Below are 20,306 nucleotides of genomic sequence, written 5' to 3' on the forward strand. Positions count from 1 at the left end.
GGCTGCTGTAGCAAAAATATTTTTGGAGATATTTAAAAAAATCTTTTGCAAAACTTTAAACGCATTTTCTGGCTAAACTAGAAGAAATAGAGCGATTTTAAGTGTTTTTTATGATCACTGGGAGTTCACAGATTCCGCCATTATATGATAATAGGCTGCAAAAATATTTTTGGAGATATTTAAAAAAATCTTTTGCAAAACTTTAAACGCATTTTCTGGCTAAACTAGAAGAGATAGAGCGATTTTAAGCGTTTTTTGTGATCACTGGGAGTTCACAGATTCCACCATTATATGATAATAGGCTGTAGCAAAAATATTTTTGAAGATATTTAGAAAAATCTGTGCCACCTCTTTCCAGTCTTGCTTGGTAGGAGGAGAAAAGCTATGCTACCATCGGTCTCGGTGCATGCGGGTATTTTTTGGCAACAAAGAAGTGGATGCTATTTAATAACGATTAAAGTAAATTGAATTTTAGTATTTAATAAACAAAGTATTTTCTTTTCTCTCTGTGACTTTAATTTCAATTTTCAAATACATAAAAAAATAAATACATAAATAACATTAAACTATGGCTATCATTAAAATTCCAGCTACACGTATACTCGTAATAAAAACGAAAAAAAATCTATAAAAAAAGTTCTGCTAATATTCAATTTGCTAATAAAAAAAAGGAAAAGAGCGTGGTATATATATATTTATTTATAACATTAAAATTATAATTTTATAATATTAAATTTAAAATAAATAAATTTTTTTTTTACCTTTATAAACCACTCAGATATTAATAAAACATAAAATAATTAGCACATCGCTCACCTGAAAAAAAAAAAAATAAACATTTTGAGAAAAAGATGAGAAAAAATTTAATGAATAATTTATAAAAAAAAATTTATTAATAATATATTTATGAATATACACTGTAGGCTTGTAAATACAGCGAAGAAAATAAAACAACAGCAACTTTAATAATTTTATAAATACATTTTTTTTCAACATTCCACTCGTGATACACAATATTATAAACAGATATTTGGGGCATATATACATATATATATATATATATATACATAAAATACTCAATACATCGAGTACAAGTAAATTGTTTTTACGGTATGACCTCAAGTGAGGAACAGTTGAAAATTCGTTAAAAAAAAAATTCCACAAAATATTTTTCTTTTCTATATATTTTATTTATAATTTATTCGAAATATGTATGTATATATATATGTACAATATGATATATTACTATGTAAATAATATATTACACATTTTTTTATTATAATGTACCAATTTTCTTTTTTTAGAAATTCATATATATGTATATATATAAAAAATGTTTTTGTTACCTATATAAATATAAGTTTTTATTTTGTACTAAATGCTTTTCCATTGATTAATCTTTGCAAACTATCAGAAACATTTGGCATAAACAGTGCAGCCAACGTACATACATACATACGAATATACATATGCAAGTATTTTCAAAAACTGGCCAAATAAATATGATATTGACCTACTTAGTAATGAAGAAATGTAGTTTAATGAATAATTATCTGAAGAGATTATAGAAGGAAAATGCACTTAACACCAGCATAATAAAATATATCGATGGTATTCGGTATAAAAGGCGTATTCCAAATTTAAGAGTTGTGCAAACAGAATTTTTATTATTATACTAAAATTTGAGAAAAAACTGCCTCAATTAAAAAATAGATCTTAGTGTACCTTAACACCAAAAATGTGCCAGCGTAAGCAAGATTTTGCAGATTTTGCGGAAAAAGGTAGCCGCAAAATTTTGTAAATAATTTTTTTAATTTATTTTTCATTTTTGTATAAAATATAAAATTTCTCTTTAGAGAATTAACATGGTGAAACAAATTCGATCGAAGAGCAAAATTAAATTTTTAATTGATATAACATTGGTGATGGATGAAGAAAAGAAAATATTAGGGGAGAAAAAAAATATTTTATGGAAATTTTGGAAAGTTTTTATTTAATCGGCTAGTTACTGGGTTTGTCGAATTATGAAATTTGGGTTTGAAGGGAAACTAGCTTTATAGCTTTATAACACTTGTAGTTTTAACGAAGATCTTATAGTTTTAAAAATTAGGCCTTGCTTGTTATATATAAGAATATCTTGTATTAATATAACAATATCTTATATTGATATATATTAAATATATTTTTTATATATATATTTAAATTCTTCTAATTTAATTAAATTATTTCTATATTAAAATTTTTACATATTTATTCAAATTTACGATACGATATGTACATGCACGTACTTTTAGTTATTTTTGAACATAAATGTGTATTACTATATATAATTACTAAATATGTTTAATATAAATATTATACGAAACATTGTTTACAAAAACTGTCTTAATAGGTAATAAAAAAATTTAGGTATCCATATATACATAATTATTATATCTGAACATACACATATATATACGGATGTGTATAAATTAAAAATGTGTACATTTAAATAAAGAACAAAAAAAAACTGGAATATAACAATAATAACTATATTATTATATAATTAAATTTAGTTCATTAATTAATATGAAAAGAAAAAAAAATTTAGAATTTTTTTTTGCAGCCCACATGAGATTATCGTTGCTCTCTTTAAAAAAAAATCTTTAATCATTATTTTATTTGTCAGTGACATCTGGTGATTCAATCATTAATCAAATTTAAAATATTTATTCTGTTTTCTTAAAATATTTCGGGTCTGAAATAATTTAATTAAATTTTTCTTCCTTTTTTACATTAATATCGGCTATATTGCTCTTTCTCACTTGTATACATGTACCGTAGCAAAAAAAAACTTTGTCTATTTTCTCTACAATTTTAAAGAGGCTCTCTCTTCAACTGTATATTTTTTTTCCTCTTTCTCTGTTTATACTAATTATCTAAATAAACGATCATTTTTGAGGCTGTAATAATAGTAATAAAAATTATTCATTATTTTTTCATTAACTAATAAACATTTTTTTATTTTGGTTGTTTTTCTTTTCAAATATTGAGTTTTTCCCGCCATGCTCTTCCTCCAAAACTCTTATTCTGCTTTATTATTTAAAAAAAAAAATTATAAAATTCTTTTATTTTTTTTTTTTATTATTTTCTTTAAGATATTTTTATTACGTGCGTATGTAATAAAATCACGGATTTTCAAACTTGAGATGAAAATTTTATTATGAGATGACATTCGTTTTTCATGAAAAAAAAATGTACATATTTGTAATATGTAAATATGTACAATATATACGAATAATACTTTGTACATGTAAATAAGGGTAAAAGATAATTTTGAATAATGGTGTCTATACAGATTTACGAAATACAAAATCCACGATTTTTTTTTCCCAAAAGTTTAGATAGTATCGAAAGCAAAGGTTGATGTTTATTTAAGACAAGCTTTTTACTATATGAAAAATTTTCCCCATAGCTTAAGCTATTTTAATTTTTGAATACGTTTAATATATCATAGTGACAGAAGCAATATTTGAGTAACAATGATAAATTTCATGAAAAAATTAATTAAGAGAAGTATTTTACAAAATTTCGAGGCCCGGTCTAAAAATATAAGATATCTTCTTACTTGCCGAATAAGAAAGAAATGAGTGAATATTTTGAGTGAATGCTCGTATAATAAAATTTTGAGAAAAACTGAGAGAAGAGTAAATTTCTCTTACTATTTAAGTGATTGTATACGTATAACAGACAGTCCTTTTCGTATGTCATATCTCGTCTTTTTTGAAATTTATACCGAATTTACTCACCATTTATTCATTTTATTTTAGAAGGTGAGAAGCGAATACAAAAGTGACTGAACAAGCAGGATACGAAATCAAACTATAAGAGTTGCACAATAGAAATATTCAGTTTTGACACGATTTGATTTGTTGAACGGCATACAAAAATTTGAGAGTACTTATAAAGAAAGCTTTATCATAAAAATGATTGCTATAAACGGGTATAAAAATATCATACTCGGATTCTATAATAATCTAGTAAAACGTAATTACACGAAAATGTAAAAATTTAAATTTAGAATTGTATGTATTTGCAATTAAATGTTCAAGTGTTCGAAAACTAAAATTTGAATTTCAATGTGTTTTTTTGAAATTGAAATAAAAATTTTTAATAAAATTAATAATAATTATATGATTATTTTCTTTTCCATTATTTACAAATTTTTTTTGAAAAAGCAACATATTAATAAACGACGACGGGCGTCCGGTTAATTCATAATAAAATTGAAGCAAATTACTAATATTAAAATTTTGAAAAATAAATCAACATATTGTATACCACAATTATGTACACAAATTTAATATACATACATATTATGTACATATGTTTATATAAGTATGTACATGTCTTATAACAGCAGTACAGTGAAATATTTTTTTTATTTTTAATATCTTTTATATAAAATTAATCGTGTATTATGAATTTATGAAGAAAGAAATGTAAGGAAAAATACTTAGTTAATTTTTTACTTAGTCCAATTTTTCAAATATAATAATATTCACTTATATAAAATGTTATTAAATTGGATCAAACCAAATTTTCAATAATATCTAATAAAAAGTCTATTTAAAAAAAAAAACTGTCTTCTCCAATGAGGAGAAATTATTTTTAAAAATTTTGAAAGAGAAAACAGTTTTTTGACAGTGACATTTGTCTTTGCTAAGTTTGCGGCATTTAAAAATAAATCTGACACAATAAGCTAATGAAGAAAACAATTTGAGAGACTATAACTGTTAGAGGAGAAAAAAATTCGTATTAAAAAAAATTGATGTCGGTTTGTTGACAGCAAACGCACGGACGGGGCCATTCAAATACATTCTAATTTTTCTAAAATAAATTTAATTATAAAATCCAATCTATAAAGTAATTTATTCAGTTAGAGTGTGTTTCAAGGAACATAATATGTATACGTATTTCCCGAAATCGTTGTTAATTATTACACACATAACATATACTTTTTATATAATCTTATATTCAGAATTTATTAAAAAAACTTGTTCAATGGCCTTGTCTTACCTACAATAAAATACTATGTAATACAATTAAGCACGCATAAATATACTTAAAAACTATATAAATTACATACTAAGATTGTTAATAAAAATATAAATTAAATCATCATTTAACCCTGTCATTTTAAAAAATTTTAATTAATTTAACATTTTTTTTTTTATTAAATAAAAATGTATATTAAATTAATTTTCAAAACCTACACAACATGCTATCAGTTTGTTATTGTTCTTATTTGAATGCCAAATTTAGTAAATTAATTCACAATAATATAAAATCAATTACATCGATTGAATTTTTAATTATAACAAATTTTAAAATTCAACATGTATACGTACGAATTGCAATATAAACATTGTTATTTAACAACATTGTTTAGAGAATATGAAAATTAAATATTAGATATATATGTATGCATAAGTGTAATGTAAGTTTATAAGTAATCTAATATTTTCTCTTATTACACTTATAAGAACAAATTCTAAGTATAAAAATAAGTAATTTGACTATACAAAATACCTAGAATTCGTAATTATCATACAAAAATCTTATTACTAGAAGAAATTTAATTTCAAAAGCTTAATATGTGGCATCATTCATTATTTTTTTAAATATACACATATAACATTTGTATGTACATACTATGTGCCTTTAATTATATACATATTATTTTAAATACTCTTATGTTATAATATGTACGTTTATGGATGCAAATGTGTTTATCAAATAATAAATAAATAAAGCATACTGCACATTTATAAATTCTTATATAGATGATTAAAGCCCCAAGAGAATGCTCGCATCATCGCATAATTATACATTTGCGAGTATTTAAACGATGAGCATTCAAATATAAATACAAATATGATTAAATATTATATATGTATATACCCGAAAAAAAAATAAAATACAAAAAATATTAACAGAATAAAAAAAGAACAAATATTACAATCATTTTATGTTTGTAAATGACAATGACAATATAAAAGCAACAAATATTTAGTACAAATCACCACAATAACCTGTTAATATTTACAAAACAGAAATGTTATTACCTTACAGCTCAAAGATAAATCGATATCAATTCAAATGTTCAATAAAACGATGTCAGCGAAAGCAATATATTGAATGGCCTTTAAAACGGACATTCCATTCGGATGCTCCGATTTTTATAGCTTTCTTTACATTTATTTGCCGATATATACTGGCGAATAAATAATTTAGCCGAGCGGTAGTAAATTAATTCCGAGTTATTCGAGCGGCAGTCAAATAATTTAGAATTGTTCGAGTGACAATCAAATAATTTAGAGTTGCGCGGGTGGCAGTCTCTCAATGGTAAAATGACAAACGAATCTGAATCGATTTCATGCACACAAAATCAAATACAAAATCTTATTTGTTTCATTTCAATATATTTATCGTAAAAATTCATGTAATATGAATATTCTAAATAGTAAATCGAGTATTATAATCAAAAAAACTAAATTTAAACACCGGTAATTTCTGTATAAATATTTCTTATAAGTTGAAAAATAAATTTTGTTGAATGATTATTAAAAAGCGTTCATAGTAAATAGACAGAAAAGAACCAAAAAAAAAACATAATGTTGATTAAAATACACGAATATATGTATATATGTATGTATAAACGTCTATAGATATTTTATATACCTGCCTTCATAAACGTAGAATAATATTATTATTTACTTATGTTCGTAAAATGAATAAGTTGTCTCTTTAACTAAAATAAATTTCATCAACATACTAAAATACACAATCAGACATATATGCACCTTTAGTTGGTGTATGACATTCTCACAGCTAAAAATATATCTATAGTATATTTTTCAAATAAAAATACGAAAATGTCATTTAAAAGCTTAAAAATAACAGAGCGAGAGTGTAATACGTTATTTTATTATATATGTACGTAAGTTGTAAACACTTTTTTTTAATACAATAGCACACATAATATTAGTAAATAAATACATACAATAGTGATACTCGTAATACACATAATACATAAGTTGTATGTGTGGCCCAGTAAAACGATGATGATGATATTAGCGACAAAAGCAGGTGAATCATTGAGCTTTTTTTTTTGCTTTTTCTTCTTTAAATTTCTCTTATTATTTTTGTTTTTAATATTCTCAGATGAGCTCTTTTTCTAATCAGAAGAAAAAAGTGAAAAGAATATTAATCTAAGTACGGGGACATGTGCGGTTATTGTAATGATATACTCGTAATATAGCTTGCTCAACTTTAATTTTGATGTGATTGTGTTTTTAATTTTATTGGGAGCTATTTAGAAAGTGTTTTCAAAAGTCCCCTGTTAAACAGTACTTTACTTATAGATTCGTTTTCTCATTTCATACCATGACTCTTACTCATATTCCCAGCTTTTCAAAAAAAATCTGCCTCTATTACCCCTAAAATTGTCTGTTTTGAAATATAACATACTGGACATTGTCGTTCATTGTGGACATCTCTCGATAAAATAATACACTCACTACCAACACAAGCCCATCTGTATGAAAATACTTAATGTCAGGGAGGCTGATGATATGACTAAAATCATATAAGTTGAAGTCAGAAGAATATCTTGACGAATAGATGGAAAGACTCTAAATGAAATTATATATTAAATATTTGGAATGAACCATTACGTAGGATCTACTGCGATCCTTCTTTTATTGATGCATCTGTGGTATAAGTCAGATACCCTTTTCACCAAATTTTTATTATTATGCCCACTAGGTTTTCAATAGATATACTGTGTATAAGAGCGGATATAACAGAATTTTACAGCAATTTACGTTTTTCAAAAAATTTTTTTTTGCCCTCTTACCCTCGAACCGAAGCACTTAGACTGCCTTCAGGTCGATTCTTTTGTGATTCTTATCGCACACTACATTAACACTAAATTCAGGCCTCTAGCAAATAGCAGTATGGCAGCCATCACAAGCCGCCAGACTTCCGTCAGGGTCACAAAGTTGTTTCCGATGCATCTCAGTCGCAGGCGGGGTACTGCTCTGCATTCACATAATGAGTGCTCTACCGTTTCGTACCCATTCTCAGCAGATCTCGTTTTTCGCGTTGCCCATCCTTTTCAGATAGAACATCGAGAGGTAATGCTCAGTGAGTAGACTCACCAATAGCCTTAAATGGGGTTAGTTACCCAGTCCCAAGGCAGATATAAAATTTTTGGAGTGAGATAGGGCCGGACCCTTTCCTCCCAACCATTTATTGCGCACGAACGACCGTTGTGCACTCCAGAGCACACAATTTACTAGCTTTCATTTCAGCCCATCGACAATTTGTCTGTGTTATATTCAGCACCCTATCAATAGTTTTTATATACGGTTCTCTGAAGCATCTACAGAGCGCTTGATTCAGCTCAGGTTACATCCAAGCTGATCTGAGGCTGCATTGCTGCACTTGTGGAATTGGCATCGGAGAACAGAGTCACGCTCATTTGGGTGCCGGGCCACAATGGCCGTGCGGGCAACGAAATTGCCGATGGGCTTGCGCGGAGGGTATCTGGGGCTGACTTCGTGCAGCCGCTGCCTTTTTTCGATCTGCCTTCTTCCGACGTGATGGCCAGGCTTGCCTGCCTGCTCGCGGCGGAATGCGGCCGAATACTGGCGGGATACGAAAGGGTGCCGTTATGCGAAGTTGTTTTTTTCGGCGTGCTCTAGCAGATTCACCGCAGAGTTGCTGGGAATGAGCAAGAGCCGAGTTCGCACTATTGCGCATTTCTTCACGGGCACTGCCCAGTGAAGTACCACCTAGGCTTGGGAAGTTGGGCTCCCCCCTGTGCAAATTTTGTGGGGGCAGTGATGACACCGCCGTGCACATTCTCTGCGACTGTCCGGCACTGGCTGTTCGGCGCCGCAATTGTCTTGGACATGGGTCCCTAAGTGTTCGGGAACTGTTGTCCAAACCCCTTAGGGATATCTCCGGCTCTGTGGTTGGGACGGTGATATTATAGGCGGGAGCGTGGGGAGGCTACAATAAGTCAAGAATGGCTGCGGTTGCTTGGAGGGTTACTCCTGTTCCACTCGGTTTCCTTAAAATCTACAATCTACAAGCATCTACAGTAAAATAATCAAAACATTACCAACAAATATTAAATTCACAGAAAATAATTAATTATTTAAAATATTATAAGAAATGAATTGAATTAATACAATTAATTAGTCTTCTTGATAAAATAATATTAATGCTTAATTATGCATTTGCATGTTTATAAAAGAAATTTCTATACTTGATACAATATTCTAAATAAGAAAAAAACCCTCAATGAAATTATTGTGAAAACAAAAAAACGAGATTTAAATCAATAAGAAAAAAAAAACAAAACATTTAGTAAAAACTTCTCTAAGAATTGAAAGGAAAAAACTCTCTGAGAAAATTTGACTTCATTAGTAATGATTATCACCTGCGATTGAGATTCAATTGAGATAATTTAAAACTTGAAAATGGTTTTTTCTTCCCAAAATTAAATTAGAAATATTTTATTATTTTTTTTCAACTCTAATTCAATCAGTTGAATCGTTTATTTCTTTTATTTCTTTCTTCTATATAGACTTCTTTCATTTCATTGTTTGTTTATTTTTTAATTTAGAGTTTTTTTTTATTCAAATTTGTAATACAAAAGTGAAAAAGAAATAATTTTTTTTTCTTATCGGTGAATCTCTAAAAAACATTCAATGTTTAATTTAAAATAATTTGAATAATGAATTTTTATTTAAAGCAAGAACAGAAGTGTTGTTTTTATATTTAAGCAGACAAAAAAATGTGAAAAAAAAATTATTTTGATAATGAAACTTCATTTATTTATTCGATTTTTAATTAAAAATCGTAATTTTGCAATTAATTTTGTATTTTAAACAGACTGAAAGGAATTATTTAGAATTTCGTTTATTCTTAATTTTTTTTTAAAAGTTTAACATTTTCTAAACTACTCCTGGGAGAGTATTTGACATTAGTTTGTTAGTATGGAACACTACTTTAATATAAAAATTATTTTGCAGAAAAATTATTATTAAATAACTTGGTTTGAAACCTCTTAAAAATACCATTATTTGAAATAAGTATGTATAAATTAAAAAAATAGCCATCTACCGAAATTGTGCGTAACTACTCTCCATATTTTATTTTTGTTTTACATTATCAATTTTCGTGAATCGCTTTCAAGTATTTAATTAGAAGTACTTATTTGAAAATTATTAAAACTGAACTTTTGATATCTTTTAATTGCAGTATCGTGAGAGAGTTGCGAAGTAGAAAAAAAATTTTAATTTGACAAAATAAAATATTAAATGACCATTAAATTACGATTTTTTTATCATATTTTTGGGTTAAGAAAAAATAAGGCGCACAGTAATCTGAAAATTGTGTACAAAATCGATCTCAGTGTTAATTATATTTCAATTTTGTTGGAAATGGGCAAAAAATCAAGTTATTATATGCAAATTTTTCAATGATATTCAATATTTAATTATTCACTGTTTACTGAAAGGGAACTTTAGTGTCGGTTTTTGTGTCTATTTCACAATTTGACATTTTTTTAACATTTTTTATTGTTATCATAAACTCTAAGTATAACTTCTTTGTCCATTTAATCAAACCTCATTATATACAATGTCTCTTTGTCATTATATAGACAGTTGCCCATATTATACTATCAATGTCTGATAGTATGATATGGGCACCTGCCAAAGGCAATTTTCAACATATTTTGTAATTTTGTATTCATTTTTTCTTTTGTTTTTGAAACTCTCATTTCGCTACGCTTTTGTAAAGAATAAAAAAATCTTCATACTTTTTTTTTCTTGCGTGTATCATTGTTTGAAAAAGTGAGTTAAAGAAGATGACTTATATAAAAAAAAAAAAAAACAAAAATAAAGAGGAAAATGAGAAAGAAAAGGACAAAGTTTTATTTTGAATTTCTGCTATTTCTGGATTTTTCTTGAAAAGATTCTTTCATTTTTGTTTTCTCCAACAACAACAACAACAACTAAAACATAAAATATATTGAGAATATTACAAATTTCATTTTAAGTTAAAAATAAATTATTTTATATTGCAGTACAGGATGAAATTTAAAATTGAATCTTTTCATTATACATACAAAAAAAAAACAAAAAAACAAAAAGAACAACAAGAAAATTATATAAGAGAAAATTTTCTTTCATTTTCTCTCTATATATTTTTATTCTCTATAACAATTCAGAATGAAATTATCAAGAAAATAAAACAATAAAAGTATTTTCGCCCTTTTAGGACCTATAAAAGACAAAACAAAGAAAAAAAGCATTTTACTTTAGAATTATTAGATTATCGCTGGCTTTATACATTCAGCACTTTTCTCATCCATACTTACTTATGTAAGTTCATATATATATATATAATTTATTATAAGCACGTATGTAAGTATTATGAATTTTGTTTTATGTGATACATAAAATTGAACATTAAATCTGGTATAATTAAATTTTAGAAAATTTTTTTTTTGAAATAAAATTGAAAAAAAAAAATGTAAAAAACAATGAATATTACTCTTAATTTCTAGTGTTAAACGCAATATAAAAGGAAATATAAAAATGGCGTAAATTTATTTATAATGTAAAATAAAATTTAATTTACTTAAAAAAAAATTCTAATATTAAATTTATTATTACTTACGTAAATTTACATTTTTCTTATTAATTTTCTTATGTACATACATATATGTATGTACATATATAACTCGAATATAAAATAATTTTTAAATTATATAACAATAATCAAATCAATAAAATTCTTATTTCATTTAAATTGGCAATAAACTGTTATACAAGAGAACAGAACTTGTATATTATGTATTATTACATAAGGGAGTAAAAATTAATATTAAACCCAAATTGAATTGAGATAAAGTGAGATAAATTGGGAACTTCAAAGGAAAAAAACAAAATTAATAAAATTTTAAAATTAAATTAATTTTCACAAAATATTAAATTAAATAAATTAATATTATATAAAATTGGAAATATCAGCAATTTCGCAGTAATTTCAAACCCATAACACCATAATCAATTTTGCAAACAATAATTGAAGCATGCACTCAATAAATAGAATAAAATTTAAACAATATGAAAAAAAAATGCACAGTAAAGTGTCAGCAATTGCTTTTGAAGTTGTTCAACGAAGATCCTACTTCGCTGTTCAACAGCTATATAAATATGAGCTAGCTGAACTTTCTCTGAACGGAAAAATATTTATGTATGCTGATAATATATAGCTGCAGTATATACTCAAGCGATAACTATACAAAAATGCAACGAAAAAATAAGAAAGATAATGTCAAAAATTTTAAAAACTCTATGAACTTTAAGTTAACAATAAAAGGGAAGTTTCATTCTAGGCAATCCCATTTATATTATATATGTGTATTTTATATATAAATAGCACATTTGACATTGAACATTATATATACATACTTAACACTTAACAGACGGATCGAACCTGCTCTGTCTTTCCTAGTTTCCGGGCATTTTTCAGGGGAATTTAATAAACTTGCATGTATTTTTGTAACTACAATAAAACTTTATTAAATTAAATATATTTCTTATAATATTTCATAACAGTATTGGGTGTTTGTTGTACCCCAGTAAAACCAAGAAAAGGTTCTAGAGACATTAAATTGTCTTGGGACGTCCATTTTATTTAATTCGCTATCTTCAAATTCAAACTCTCTGAAGACGATAATATACGTGGAATTTTTTTTTCCTAGGAGATAAAAATTCGCTTTCATCACTTGAAACATCACTTTCTTCATCAAGGTTCTCAAACTCAACATCACTTCCCGATAAGTTTTCTAAAAACTCTTTACTGCTTGCCATTTTTAACATTATTAAATTATTTAGAAATATTTCCTAAAATCAAAACTACGCCGTAGGAACAACAGGCGGATAGTACTTTAAATAATAGTAATATAGAAAAGATAACAATGTGCGTAAGAGAAAACCCCTAATGCAACATACTAAAAATTCATACGAAAACGTAAATCTATGTGACCCGTCCTAGGAAGTCAGAATGGAAAAACGTAAATCTACGGCGCCCAACCGTTAAGTGTTAACATAATTTACAAAATGCATTTTTTGATATACATATTTACAACTTAAAAAATCAGAGTGCTTTGTTAATATTTTTTCAATTTTATATGTAATTTTACTGTTTTGAACAATAAGATTCATTGAAATATACTCAGCAATGATAATTTTATAATTTATTATAAAAAACTGATTGTAAAAAACATATATGATTAATAATATTCAAGAGGTTGAAATAAATTTAAAAAATATTGAACATAAGTAGAATTTCATGTACGAATATTTTCGTATATATACGAATATATTCATACATACATATAACAAAGTACTTAAAATATATAAATGACTAATAAGAGTACTTATTCTTTGTATAAAAATGCACTTGAAAATTTTTTTTAATTTTAAAAAAAATTTTCGAAAAATATAAGTGTAATAATAATTAATGGAATGGAATAATTTTATTTTATAACATTGTTTTTACTCAGAAAAAAAAGGAGTTTTTTTTTTTTTGAAAATTTTATTAAATATGCTTTTATATGAAATTTTATTATAATTAATTTTAAACACATGTTTTAAAGTATGCGTCATTGTGCATATACCTACTTTATGACGAGCACCGAATTTTCGACCTTTTTCTATTTTAATTAATAACATTTTACTTTAAAAGACTATGCATTCAATTAATTATTAAATTTTAAATCAGTTTGTTTTATAACATTAAAAATAATTTTATATATGTGTATAACAGTTTAAAATGTTTAAGTTTATGTAATTGAAATTCGTGTAATGTCAAAAATAAATAAAGAAATAAATATTCTGATCATCTGATAATTATGTAAATTTTTTTTTTTTCAATATAAAAATTTATATTTCACTGCCTTTATGAGCGAGTATAAGGTGTAATTTTTGTAGAAAATGCGAATACACTCGTTTTTCAACATTAACTATTCAAAATCGATCTAATGAATAAAAATTTTTAAATTTAATTATTTTTTTAAAAAATTGTGACTATTCATTAATTTTTTTTTAAGTATATAGTAAATGAATAAATTTTATTTCACATAGTACAAGTGTACACTTAAGTTGAATTAAATATAAAATTACAATTAAGTAATTTTAAAATATTGTTAAATTTATCATGAATTTAATTCTATAACATAAAATTTTAATCTCATTTCATATTTTTTTTTTGTAGAATTGTCTTTTTTTTTTAAACCACGTAACCACAATTATTGATTTATCGCATTTTTAAAGGCATGTAATTTGCCATTAAGTAGTTAATTAAGCTGTTTTTTTATTCTTCTTTATTTTGTTTTTCTATTTTATTGTTGTAACTAAACTAGTTTCTGTAAATAATCTGTTTAATATTTAGGCTTAATAGTAAAAAATATTAAAGTTTATGGTATATATATAAGAACATTGTATGACGCATATATATATATAAATAAAATGGTTGTTTTAGTATAAGGTAAGTGACTGCAATTTCGTGGTATATAGATGTTGATAAATTAATAAAGAAATTGACATAATTAAAGACACAAACCGAAAAAAAAAATTTATTTTCAAATTTATTATTTGTAATTTGGCTAATTTTCTTCCCACCACTAAGGAAATAGAATGCCCATCGGCATCCACCCACAACACACGTCTCAACGCTAAATCCATACAAGTCCTTGACCAAGTTCAGCAGATAAACTACGGACATCCTCGAGGCCTCTTCCAATCTATCAAACTGATGTCCTACCAAAAAGAGTTTTCACCTTCGCATTAGAATGGAGCAGTCGCAGAGCATATGTTGCATGTTTTCGGTCATTCAATGCCTAAGCATCTCTGACGAACATTGGATAAGGAGATGCTCAACCGGCTGCCATCTTCCCAAATAAACAGCGTCCCGTTAATGTGCCAACCGCACGGTCCACAGGTAAATACTCTACATAGGGTTAGTAGACGTTGACCTTATATACATGGTAAAAACACTAAATTTTTTAGGAGCAAGAAAAATATATAAACTATTATTTTAATCTGATTTTTAGAGATAAAAAAGAATATAAAAATTTTTATACTATTTCCTATAGCAATTTTAATTGCTTTAATTTTATTAATACAATTATATACGCGTATATATACATGGGGGAATCTTCATCAGTTTGAATTTTATATTGAATTTCACAAAAATCATATCATGATCATATGTATATGTACTTATATAATTGTGTATAACGTATATTCTTATCTTCTACAGAAATCTATTAATAAAATGAATATTCTCTTTGAATATTTACAACAGTAATAAAGTATTGATTTTACAATAAAATAACTGGTCAAGTTAATATTCAATAAAAATTACCAATTATATAAGCATATTAAAAAATAATTTTACATAAAAAATATTTTCCTATAAATATATACTTAGATATAAGAATGTATAGTTCAACAAACTATAAAGAATTTTTTCAAATTTTATAACTTTAAAAATTTCAATAGTTCCCAATTAACTTCAAATTTTTGATATTATTATAAGCAGTCTAAAAATTTTTGTTAATCTGTAAAGGAAGTTTTATATCACACATAAATTGTATGTAACTTCAGTTAAGTATAATTTAACTATGTAACTTTTGGGGTATAATGTATGGTAAAAGAACATGAATTTCATCAAATTATTAACATAAAATTTTTTAATTTTATTGTAGTAATCTACAAATACTGAAGAAAAATATGGGCAAAGGAATCTCTTTTCGATCAGTGCAGCCAGCCATAGCTTATTGAAGTCCTCCATATCCCACTTAAAATACTCCAAGTAAATGCCCAGAGATATCCCTCATACAGTTGGACGTGAACTGCCCAACGCAGAATATGAGCAAGTGATTTGAATAGAGTTAATTTTTTAGTATACATTAACTTATATAATAAGAAATGACAAGTTTTACTTACAACTTAAAATTATGAAATTTAATCATATTTTACGGCATTATTATACTAAGAATGTAAAATTTTCGACCCATTTTCGATTCTTAACTTTTAATTCATAAAAATATTATACTTATACTCATACCTCTGCATAATGTACATATATATGTATATAAGTATTATAAGTAAACAAAATGCTTAATGAAATTAATCATATACGAGTAGTAAACAATATTTTTTATAGTCACCTACCTACCCGTCCCTTAACATTTACATTTTCATATAAAATTCAATAAAAATTTATTTTTATGAATCAATACTTATTTATGGCGCTACATTGTTTGGCAATTACATATATACATATATATCAAATAAATGAAAAGGGAAAAATATGTATAAATAACAAAATATATCAAAATATCAAAAAATCAAATTTTTTTTGCGGTAAACCACCACTGGTTGTTAAGTTTGTTAAATTTTTATAAAAATTGCTGTCATCATAATATACGAGTACATTTTATAGTTTAAAGTAAACATTGTATAGGCGTTTAATGAAAAATATTATTTTAAACTTAAAAGAAAACAATTATTAGACTTGTATACTCGAAAATAGTAACCATAAAAAATGTAATGTTATACAAGTACATACTGTTCTAGAAATTAAAATTTTTTTTAAAAAGAATTTTGTTATTAATATAAAAGAGATAATACATAGGAGCTTTTGAAAATATACATACATATATTACGTATGTATATATGTATATGTTCAAAATGATTGTCAATAAGTGTGTCAAACTGAATGAGTCGAAGTTAAAAATTTAAAAGCGGCGGCTAATATTGCAATAACAACCATCATATTCCATTACAATTTATAATATTGAAACTTTGAAAATAATATGTAAAAACACATAAGTACAGAAAATTAAATATTATTATTTAATGCGACAATAAAAGTAGTCAGTTTAATATTTAAGGTAATTAGAGAAATATATAGAAATACTTTGTTAGTTTAACAATGTTTGTTGCCGCCATCTAGTTTATATTAGTATAAATATCTTCTCTTTCATCTCATTAACAATTTTTCACCCTTTATTCTAAGTACTAATAAATGAAAAAATAGAAAATAAAATCATAATAAATTCAACCAAAAATACAGACATGTGTATGTATGTAGATACAAGATTTTGGAATCTTTACTAAAACAAAAATTTTTTGAAATTATATAGGAAATCATATTAAACAGTCAAATTAATTTTTAAATTTTTCATTTTATGTAAGAAATAATAAATCTAATAATTATTATACTCTTTTGAAATTTTGAATATTTTTATACAAAATTCGTACTTATATACTTACTCGAAATATGAAATCTTTAATAAAAATAAACAATTAAATTATGAAAATTTAAATATATAAGTAATGTACAAGTTTTAAAATTTTGAAAATAAAAAAATTTTATGATTTCAATTCAAAAATTCATGTTTTCTATTTTAACGTAATAAAAATCTTTGTTAGTTTAAAACTGAAAAAAAATAATTAAACATTGCATAAATAAACATTAATAATAATTTAAATACAAAATTTTAAGTACACATATATGTATATATATAAACATGTATGTATAAAATAATAGGTTTTGAAGACAATATATATTTCTCAATAAAAAAATTTTCAAATATATATTTATAATTATTAAGTACACACAATAATAAAAAATTTAAATTTCAGTTCACTATCTGTGTAATTCTTATTAAAAAGTTAAAATATTTCCTAAGAGGTCATTACAATTCTCAAAATATAAATTGGGCTATACACAATATACGGTTTTGCACCAGTGTGCACATAATATTTAATTTGATATAGGCCATGCCTGTCCAGTGCCCTACTAGAATCTAAAAACAGAAAAAATTTAAAAAAAATTTTCAAAATTTTATTCTATATGTTTGAAATCACACCTTATTATGACTACCTACTAATTGATGACCCCGCAAAGATGATTGCGGGGTCATCAATTAGTTGATCTTTATATTGCCTCAATTAAAACTATGATGAACAATATTACGTATAATCATTCAAAATATCTTGTCAAATTTCAGAAATAAGTTATTAGCACAATTTGTATTTTTATTTGTTTTGCCATGAAATGTGTATGTATGTATGTATACTTATTCTTTGAAATTAAAATTTTTTGATTTTATTGCCTGTTTCCACAAATTTATTTAATTTCTATAATTCATCAATTCTTTACTAATTTTAGACTTCCAATTTAATTAGCATTCACAATAATTTTGAATCATTCGATTAAATTTTTTTGAATGATTAGATCACAAGGTAATTGGATCTAAAAATATCGATTTTTATAGTACAAAAAGTTTAAGCAGTCATGGTCCTATGATACATTCTTTAAATTAATCGAATGTACTTTATTAATCGATCAGAAAATCAAAATATCAACTATCGCTATTAAAATTTTGACAATTATTTTTCAAATTGTTCCTATAGGTATCTACATATACGTAATTTTAAAATTTTGATTTAAATTACATACTTGCACATATATGTACATCTATATATGATATATATAACAATAATTATGTGTGTTCAATTATAATTTTCTTAGCCATATTTATATACTATTTTTATATAAAAAATTGTTAATCAAATCAATAATAAACAATTTTATTATTCATACTTTCCTTTTTTAACCAACAAAACAAAATTTTTAATAAATATTTATTTTTTCAATTATATTTCAAATATAATAAATTCATTGTAGTAAAGGCCAAGGTAATTTGGCTTCTTATATGTTGTACATATTTAATTTTTTTTTATTATTATTTATTTCAATATATAGAATGAAAATTTGAAAAAAAAAAAAACAAAAATAATTAATTAATGAAATATTTCAGAATTAATAAGATTTTATTTTATAAAAATATTATATACACTTACACACAAATGTACATATACATATATGTATATATGTAACAACATAAATAGGTGTATAATATTTCAAAAATAAAAATAATATTCTTTATACATGAATGAATAATAAACTAAATCAACCAAATTATTTTTGATTAGATAACAAGACATTTTTAAATTTAAAAAAAAACTCAAATTGAAAACTTTAATTAATATTATTTAGGTATAGTACAAAATTATTATGTTGAATGGAAACTTGTTTCTTCCGTAAAGATGAAATCGATTTTGATTGAATTTTAAAAATTTTTTTGGTTTAACAAAATTTCAGATAGAATGTGGAAATTTACCCATTAATAAAACAATATCATATTTGTATTTTATGTAAAATAGTCATTTTTTAAAAAAATATGTGTGCCACAATTAATAAATTAAGTACTAATATAGAAATGGCTATTAATGTGCATACAAAAAGTCAATTAAGTACAACAATAGAAATATACATACCTTAAAATTTCTTGCAACTTCCTAATTTCAACAGCATTCACAATAATATTGGTTGTCATCAGTCACATATATTAATTTCTTCATTCTATATTGTACTTGACACACAACACTAATTTCAGTTTACAAAACAATTATAAATTATTTTTATTTTTTGATGTAGGTATTATATTGTATTAAAAAATGATTACTTATTTTCAATTAAAAATTAATATTTTAATATAAAAAAATTACAATTTTAAAACGAAATTTTAAAATTATTGTTCAATTTGTTTCTTAAACACCTAAGCATTATGGAGCGAATTATTAAATTCATTATAAAATTTTTATTTCCCGCCTCTCTATATACTCTTATACTTATATTTATTTATCACCATTATCATAATAAAATAAATGAAATAATAATAATAATTACAAATATAATAAAAATATTTTTTCTTTATTTTTATTTAATGATGCATATTCCCGTATGTGTATATGTATATGTATAGACAAATGAAAATACTGTGTATTATTTGTTGAACAATTCTTATTAAAACCAAAAATCAAAAAAACATAATAATAATAATTATAATCAACCTAGAAAACAAAATAAAATTCTGACATTTAATATTAAATAATACAATAATAATATTAAACGTAACTAATACAATGAAAAACAAAAAAAAAATAGTAAATGACATTTAAATTAAAAAAAAAAAATTAACATTTCCTATGTTTACATGCCGAATTAAAATAAAATTTTTAATTCAAATTCGATTTTTTTTTTGTTTTTGTATTTTGCCCTCTTTATGACAATATTTAAGTTAAATTAAAAAAAAA

At 24.6% G+C, this 20,306-nt stretch overlaps 1 protein-coding gene across 3 annotated transcripts in view; it reads right to left on the bottom strand.

The window, feature by feature from the left end:
- The window catches only part of LOC129608336 (1-phosphatidylinositol 4,5-bisphosphate phosphodiesterase classes I and II), a 285,565-nt gene extending 265,725 nt beyond the window's left edge, over positions 1–19,840 (bottom strand). For all 3 annotated transcript variants that reach the window (XM_055519797.1, XM_055519798.1, XM_055519796.1), the window contains exon 1: positions 19,488–19,840. The gene's annotated coding sequence lies outside the window, so the exon portion shown is untranslated. The remainder of the gene's footprint in view (positions 1–19,487) is intronic.
- Positions 19,841–20,306: the final 466 nt, after the last annotated feature.

The sequence above is a fragment of the Condylostylus longicornis genome, unplaced genomic scaffold (assembly GCF_029603195.1).
Source record: "Condylostylus longicornis isolate FDR11 unplaced genomic scaffold, ASM2960319v2 ptg000031l, whole genome shotgun sequence".
Classification (NCBI taxonomy): domain Eukaryota; kingdom Metazoa; phylum Arthropoda; class Insecta; order Diptera; family Dolichopodidae; genus Condylostylus; species Condylostylus longicornis.